Source organism: Chionomys nivalis, chromosome 26 (genome assembly GCF_950005125.1).
Source record: "Chionomys nivalis chromosome 26, mChiNiv1.1, whole genome shotgun sequence".
Classification (NCBI taxonomy): Eukaryota; Metazoa; Chordata; class Mammalia; order Rodentia; family Cricetidae; genus Chionomys; species Chionomys nivalis.
Genome location: NC_080111.1, coordinates 20,107,228 through 20,115,965, shown reverse-complemented (window position 1 = coordinate 20,115,965; position 8,738 = coordinate 20,107,228).

The window sequence follows — 8,738 nt, the reverse complement described above, 5'->3', positions numbered from 1 at the left end:
TGCTTTTGTTTTAGATGGGCAATATTACAGGGGATTCTGATACCTTGGATAGAGTTATAATCTTACTTTGGATAAAGTGATAATCTTACTGCAACTGAAAGCCATTAGAGTCACATTAGGAAGTTAGTCAATGTCCTTTTTCTTTAAATGGGATTTGGGTCAGATTCCTAGACACTTGCGAGCTTACAGCTGAGGAGATAGAAAGCCCTTAATGAGCTGAAGCCCAGAGTGAAAATCCATCTTTCTCTTCTCGTGTCTCTCAGATTCCTTCTACTTTTCTCTCTTGCCTCAAGAACCCTCTGGTTGAAATCAGCTAAAACTCAGCTTGCTAGTTTAAAAGTTTGGGAAGGTTAGGAAGTTAAGTACTCTTATGAGCTAGTAACATCCATTTATTTATCTAGAGACAATCCTTTTGGGGTTCCATTTTTACCAATAATAAAAGTGAGAAGCTTGCTTTATGAGCTACAACATTCTCTTCCACTTTTAAACTGTTTTACATTACACTGTAAACTGTTGCCATTTTTACATTTATGTATGTAATCTGCAATTGGTGTTTGTATGTTGAGTAGGTTGGCTCTTGAACTTTTTTCATTCAGGCAGTATGCTAGTCCTCATTACTGCAATAAGATAACTCTGAGATAACCAGTTTATAAAATAAGAGGATTATTTTTGGCTCATTGTTTTAGAGACTTCAGTTCATTGCTGGAAGCCTATGTACATGAGTCATAGTGAGAAACCAGCAGAACAAACCCACTCTTTGTTGCCAAGAAAAAAACATAAAAAAGAAGCTAGAGTCTTCACCCAGAACTTCCTTTAAGGACAATAATCTAAAGACCAACCACTAGGTAGTCCAGACTCTTAAATCTTCCATCATCTTGCAAAAGTGTCAAGCTGGTGACTAAGACTTTAACACAAGATACAGAGGAACATTCCAGTTTTCCACTATAGCAGATGGGTATCAGCCGACGGTGTCATTGTAATGTGTTAAATGAGGTATCTGTTTCCAATGAACTGAAATGTCAGATTTCATCCCCACTAACTATCTGCTAAACATTGTGAGCTGTTTTTTTCCTCACTGAGCAATTGATGCACTTTTATAACATTATCACACTGGCTTATTAAACTTGAAATAAGAAACGAGACTTGAAATAAATCTTGGTACACAAACAAGATCCTTCCCAAAGAAAAAGAAAAGCATAGTGAACAACATTTTAGTGAGAATGAAAGTCTTTGAAATTTATACTAGAGTGTCTACTGCCAAAGAAATATAAAACCCATCTTAGGTGGTCATAGCTATCACACATGCTTCAAAAGGCAATTGGATATCTATTGCTAATGTCCTTTGTTAGCTCATATTTATACAGACATGTTGGTAAGACTTTATGGGTGTAGCTTCTGACATTCCTAGGAGATACAGTTTCACAACAAGCTCACTGTTCCTCTCAATCTTACATTGCCCCCACCCTCTTCCTCAATGATCCACGAACCTTATGTGCCAGAGTTGTACTGTATCCTCCGAGACTGTGCGCCACAGTTCTCTATTTTGACTTCTGTGGATTTCTGTATCAGTTTACTTCTGTTGCAGAGAGAAGTTTCCTAAATGAGGGGTGGAAAGGGGAAAGACCATAAGGTCTCAAACCTACAGAAAGAACTGAAGGCAACTTGGGAATTCTGAGGAGGTAAGATAGTCTTCCTGGGGAAAGAACATCCAAATTGGTTACGTAGTACCAAATGGTCCTCTTGAAACAACACAGAGACACTGTGTTCTGAATCCAAAAATTAGTTTTCTCCGCTTTCTTCCCTTTTTATAGATGTGTGCATACTTTTTAAATTCATACATAGCAAGTTTAAATCTATTTAAGCTGCACGGCAATACATGTGTACAGTGTGTTGTGATGACTGATGAATTTAAATGTTCTTCCTTATTTATTCTATAAAATTCCCAGATATACTTTATTTATGTATTCCTCTTTTTTTACTCTAATTTCTCAAAATTTAAAGATTCAATGATTATATTTTCATGAAATCTACTACATTGTTAAAAGTACGTAATTGGTATTAATTGAGTATTGAGTTTGCATTATTCAAATCTAATTGGAATAGCATAATAAAATTAAGTTTTCAGTTGTTTATGTTCATACTTGTGAACATCCAAACTTACTATGTCCAATATTCTAAGTGTTCAAAACTTCTCCATGTTGTTCTTTCAGTTGTGACTTAAAGCATTAAATTCTACATGTTTTACATTGTAGACATGATATTACATTCACATTTTGACAATTAAATTTATGTTTATTTTCTTGGCATAATATTTATTTTTTTTACATTTTTATGTTTTATGTTATTGGGATAAGTATGTTTCTTGTCTATTGTGATTCTATTGCTGTGTTTCATGAAACACTCTCATAGCTATTAGCATCAAAATCATAATAAATGCAAAAGAATGATCATTTATGAGATGCAACTTGAAATTTCTCAGCAGAAGAGTAAGAACAAAGTAGTAAATGAAATCTAGATTATAGGCAATATCTAAGGGATAAGGTTTATTAAAATTAAAACAATACCCTTACAAGCTCAGAAAAAAAAATCTATTATTTGGACAAGTCAGGGAGAATCTCTTGTTAACTCCATTGTCTGTGATCAACTGCTCAATTGATGACTTATTTAGTGGATATTGAATGTTCAGTTACACAAAACTGAAGAAAAATAGTATATTTTTCTCTAAATTTGGACTTGAATTGAAACTGAGAGTTTGACTTCTCAGTTAATGTTTGGAAACCTTTAAAAAATACATGGTTCTCAAGCTTAAATTTGCTTGGAATCTTCTCTTAGATTTTCTGGTAGTTTTTAATTTGTTACTTTCTTATTCTTGTAGCCCCTTGGATATTTTCCAGGATGAGAGCTGTTACCACATTTATCTAGTGTCTATTAAAACTTGCCTAATAACTTTATAGTTGCCCTCTTTCTATCACAAGCATGATGCCATACAATAAATACGGATTTCTCCAAGCTGTGCTCATGCTAGATTAAGTACAAAGGATCAAAAAATTTGCAAATTCTGTTTGGATTCCAAGCTGGATTGATTACTTTCCCTTTCCTTAAACTTCATTTCAGTTGGGATTTTTGTGCAAAATCACTATATTCTTCAGCCCCACACTTCCATAAATAAGGCTGTCATATTTTATGATTTTATACAAAATGTCTTCTATATGACAAGAAAAAGCATAGTCTCTCTCTCTCTCTCTGATTGTATATACTGTATAAAATATATACACAACATATTGACTAACTCTTTAGGGATGCAATACAGACCTAGCTGATCAGATAAAAGCAATGCATAACAATTACATATATGTGTCATATCTTTATATAAATTATAAAAATAGGCATTGCAAATTAAGCTTTATTCTGTATTACTATTTATATTTTGAAATTAAAATAAAATTACACATTTTCTTCCCCTCTTTCCTCCCTTCAGATCCTTCCACATCTCTTCTAACTCCTCACGTGTCCTCCCCCCTACTCATATTGATAGCTGTGTCTTCCTCAATTATTATTGATGTGTGTGTGTGCGTGTGTGTATGTATGTTTTCACATGTGCTCACACAAATGTATAAATACCAATTGCTCACTCCATTTTTGCATGTGTGTTTATTTGGTTTTAGGGTTCTCTACTTTGCATTGGACCTCCAGTTAGAGGGCTAATACCTGGGAGAGGCTAACTCTCCAGTAGTCACTGTTTTTCTTAATTCCTTGTACTAGGGTGAAACTCTGTGAGAATTTTCCCCTCCCATGCTAGCATGTTTATTAATATTGCTATTATTAAGAACTTGTTATTGCAGATATTTCTGTTTCACAGCAGACTTCTCGGTATTCTTGCTCCAACAATCTCACTGCTACCTCTCCTCTTCTGGTCCCTGAATCACAGATGCAGGTGTTATGATGTAGATGCATCCACCTGGACTGGACCCTTGACAATCAATGAATCACTACATTGTGCCCATTTGGGATTTTCTGTAGGGGAATTCATTTGCTATAAAGAAGAGCATATTTCATGAGGAGAGATAGATACACTTACCTTTGGGTATAAGGATTTAGAATGTAATTAGGAATTATGATGATCTAGCAGAGTGACGGTAGTAGATTCTCTTCTAATATCCATGTATCCACTAGCCACAGGGATTTGTCTAGATTTCTAAAACCAGACATAGTTTCTATCTTGCTGAGTGGGTCTTAAGTCCAGTTGAGCTGAATTACCTTCAATACGTGAATGCCCCTTACTGCACCTTTATGGATATCTTGCTGTGCTGGTCACTGTTGTGCATATTATAAAAATTTCTTCACAAACAAACTATGGTTCAAAGGTGTTTTAGCTGTATGTAACCAGTAATTGCTTTCATCCCTTGGCATTATTATTTTGTGATACCATAGTAGCTAGAGAACAGGAAGGAGGTCAGAACCAGTGGAAATTCTAAGCCCTGTGACTTATGTGTGCCTTGTCTTTATATGAAGGGATTAATTTCCACCTCCAACAGGTAATTAAGGGTAGATGCCCTAGTCTCTTTTGTTTTGCGAGTCACTTGATCTACACCAACCAACCATTCTAAAAAGACCTTTTTGTTTCTGGCCCTGGGGATTTTGTTAGTTTATGATTGTTATTGGGATCTTTACTAGATTATCAGTCCTAATGGCATAAATTTCATATATAAATATATAAGTATGCATTTGTAAGTGCTCATTTACTTAAATACTTATAAATATTTATGTAAATATAAATATTTAAGTGTGTATATATATTTAGGTAAATATAAATAATAAGATATCTTGAGACTTTATTAAACAACCTTTATGCTGTTTATCCCTCCTGCCGTTGTCCCCTTCTGTATTGATCTTCTTCCTCTATAGTTGGAGACACCCTCTCTGTTTTTTTCATTTCTTGCTTCTCCATGCCCTTTATTCTTTCCTTGTTTTTGCATTTATTCCATGTTGTGTATTCATATATTAAGATTTTGAGTTATGAAGTTCAGATAACAAGGAACATGTGGCATTCATCTTTCTGGGTCCTTGTTCCTTCAATCAATATAATTTCCCTACACCTATCCATTCACATGCATCCTTTCCTGTCTCTTCACAGATAAATAGTATTCCATAGCATCCACCACATTTTTATTATCCATTTATCTGCTGAAAGACAGTTAAACTTATTTTCCCATTTCAAATAGAATCTCAACATAGTTTTAAATTTTATTTTCTTCACTGCTAATAATGATTAAATAATTTTTGAGATATTTCTTAACAATCATTATTCTTACTTTGAGAGTTCCCTGTTTGAATCCTTAGCACATTTTTTAATTAGATTAATTATTTTGGTGTGTGTGTTATTTGTATATTCTACTATTAATTATTTGTATATTCTACTATTAATCTTCTGCAACATACATAGAAAGCAAAGATTCCCTCCAATCCCATGTCTTTTGCCCTAAATTGGTTGTTTCCATAGCTGTGCAGAATCTTTCTAGTGTTCTGAGGTTTCACTTGTCTATTGCTGGCCTTAACTCCTGGACAATGGAAACAGAAATTACTTTGCCACATCTAAATCTTGTAGGGTAGTACTGATATTTTCTCCTAGCAGTTTTAGTGTTTCAGACTTCAAATAAAGTCTTTGATTCATCTGTTGCTAATTTTTAGAGAGAGCAATAGCTATGAATCTCATTTAGTTGTTCTACATGACGATATCTAGTTTCCTAGCACTATTTGTTGGAGATGCTGTCTTTTTTCCTGTGTATGTTTTTTGCCTCTTTGTTCAATATCAGACAGCTGTATTTACAGGTACTCACGTCCAGATCTGACATTTTTGCTTCTGCTTTTATGCTATTATTGTTTTTACTAGTATAGCTCTCTAGTTTATCGTGAAGTCTGGAGTGACACTCCCTCCAATGTTTCTTTTTTCCACTCAGAGTTATTTTGGCTAGACTTCTTTTCTTTTCTGGTTCCATATGAAATTTGAAAATTTCTTTCTCTGAAGAATGTTGTGGATATTTTGATTGCTGTTACATTTTATCTGTAAATAGTTTTTTTGGTAGATGGTTATTTTTATAATATTAATTTTACCAATTCATGAATACAAGATATTTCTATTTTCTAGTGACTTTCTCAATCTCTTTTTTTTTCAGAGATTGGAGGGATTCATTGAAGTGGTCTTTCACCTATTTTGCTAAATTCATATATTTTTTGTCTTTGATGCTATGATGCTATTGTAAATAGAAGTGTGTATACTATCCCTTTTTCAGTGTGCTTGGTGCTTGTGTGTAGAAAGACTATTGACTTTTATAAGTTGAATTTGTATATTTGACTGAAATAGTTGATTATTTCTAAATGTTTTCTGTTGGAGTTTTGGGGATCTCTTTTGTATAATATCATATCACCAGCAACGATCTCTTTCCTATTTGTATCCCTTTACTTCATTTCTCTTGCCATATTGCTCCAGTTGCTGCTTCCATCATTCAAATGAAGAAGAATGAGAATGATGGGTCTCCACGTTTCATTCCTGATTTAAAGGTGATTGGTTAGAGTTCCCATTTAGAATAATTCTGGCTGTGGGTTTGTTATGTATGGCCTGTACTATGTTAAAGTAAATTCTCACCAGTACTACTCACTCTAGGACTTTTACCATGAAAGCATGTTGAATTTTCTAAACCTTGGTCTGTCGAGATGATTTTTTTTTTGTATTTTAGTCTATTTTTAAAAGATCTATTAACCTTATTGACTTTGAATATTGGACCAACCCTACATTTCCAGGGTAAATTAAATTTGACCGTATTGGATGTTCTTTTGACTTGTTCCTGAGTTCAATTTGTTAGTATTTTACTAAGGACTTTTTGCATCTATTTCATCATGGATATTAGGCTGTAGTTTGTGTGTGTGTGTGTGTGTGTGTGTGTGTGTGTGTGTGTGTATCTGGATTGGGTATTAGAGTAATAATGGATTCACATAGTGGGTTTTGGAATGATCCTTTTGCTTGAATAATTTAAAAATAATTTAAGAATTATTGACTATAGTTTTTGACAGTCTGGTAGAAACCTGCAGTGACTTCTTTAGATGTGGAATTTTAGTAAGAAGACTTTTTTATTAATGTTTCTAGCGCCTTCTTTCCTTTGTTATGGGTTGGTTTAGGTTGATGGGCTCTTCCTGATTTTACTTTGGTAATTTGGTTGAGTCAAGAAATCCATTTCTTTTAAATTTTCCATATTAGTGGAGTATGGGATTTTGAGAATTCCCTTATAGTATTCTGTATTTCCTTGGAGTATGTTATAATATTTCACTGATCATTTCTTATTTTTTTGATTTGGGTTGTCTTTTCTTTTCTATTTGGATCAAATGTCTGTTGATTTTGTTGGTATACTCAAAGAATCAGCTTTTAGTTTCATGAATTATTTTTATTGTTTTCTTTGTTCCTATTCAATTAAATTCTGCTTTGATTTTTTTGTTATATTTTATCATTATTTGGGTTTGGGTTTCATATGTTCTTTTTTCTCAAAATTCGTGAGATGAAGAATTAAGTAATTAATTTATGCCCTTCTGGATATTTTAGTGATTTATAGCACTTAGGGCTATAAACTTCCTTCTTAGAACTGCTTTTAATATGTACCAAAATTTCTGATGTGTGGTACTTTCATTTTTATTTAGCTTCAGGAATATTTTATTTTTTCCTCATTTCTTCTTTGACCTAACTCATCATTTAATAAAGAGTTGTTTAATCTATATTTGTTTATACACTTAGGAAAGTTATATTTTGTGGAGACACAGAACTGGCTTACAGTGCAGGCTCCGCCTGAGGCAGCTGAGATGAAGTTGGGAAACGGTTGCTCGGCAAACCAAGCATAGATGAAAGCCAACTTTCTCTGCCCATTTCACATACGTTCTGTCAGAATCTGTACCCTGGATAAGGAAGTGGCCCTCGAGCTCAGTTCTTCATGCTCTACCAGATATAGATCAAAGAAGTGCTTTGCTTCGGTATACCTTTTGCCTTGTTTCTGTGGACTTCTTTTTATTTTTATTACTGTTATTTATTGAGATATTGTTTCTTGCAAGGTGAGGCAGGAATTTCTTATGAGCATGTGCACGAGTAAAGGGGGGGGTTTCAGAGTTGAGGTAATGCTTTTTAGTCTGTATTAAAAGCCATACAGAACAAAGCTTGTTATGCAGTTGTTCATACTCTGCATCCCCTGTGTCCTGATTTACACGAGACCCTTAGCCAGGGACCCCAACACACTAGACATTGACAATATTTGCCGCAAATTTTAAGTATTCTTGCATAATGGTGAAATAGGATGCATTGAAGTATTTAATTTTGTTTTTACAGTTTCAAATTTTAATGTTTTTTTTTGTGACCTAGTATGTTCTCTGTAGTAGAGAAGTTTCTTTGGTGTTTGGTTAGAATGTCCTATAGATATCAGTTAGTTCCCTTTGATATAAGATGTGATTGAATTCTGAGGTTTCTCTGCTTTTTATCCGGTATTGGAAAAAGCTGATATTAAAATCACCAACTCTGTTCAGTTTGCCTTGATCTGTGACATTAATTTCACTAGTATGATTTTTCCCTTTTTATTAAAATATATACTATCCATTTTACATACCAGCCCTAGTTCCCCCTCCCTCTCATCCTCCCACTCCCATCACCTCTCTTGCCATCCACCATCCACTCCTCAGAGAGATAAGGCCTTCCTTGGGGAGTCAAC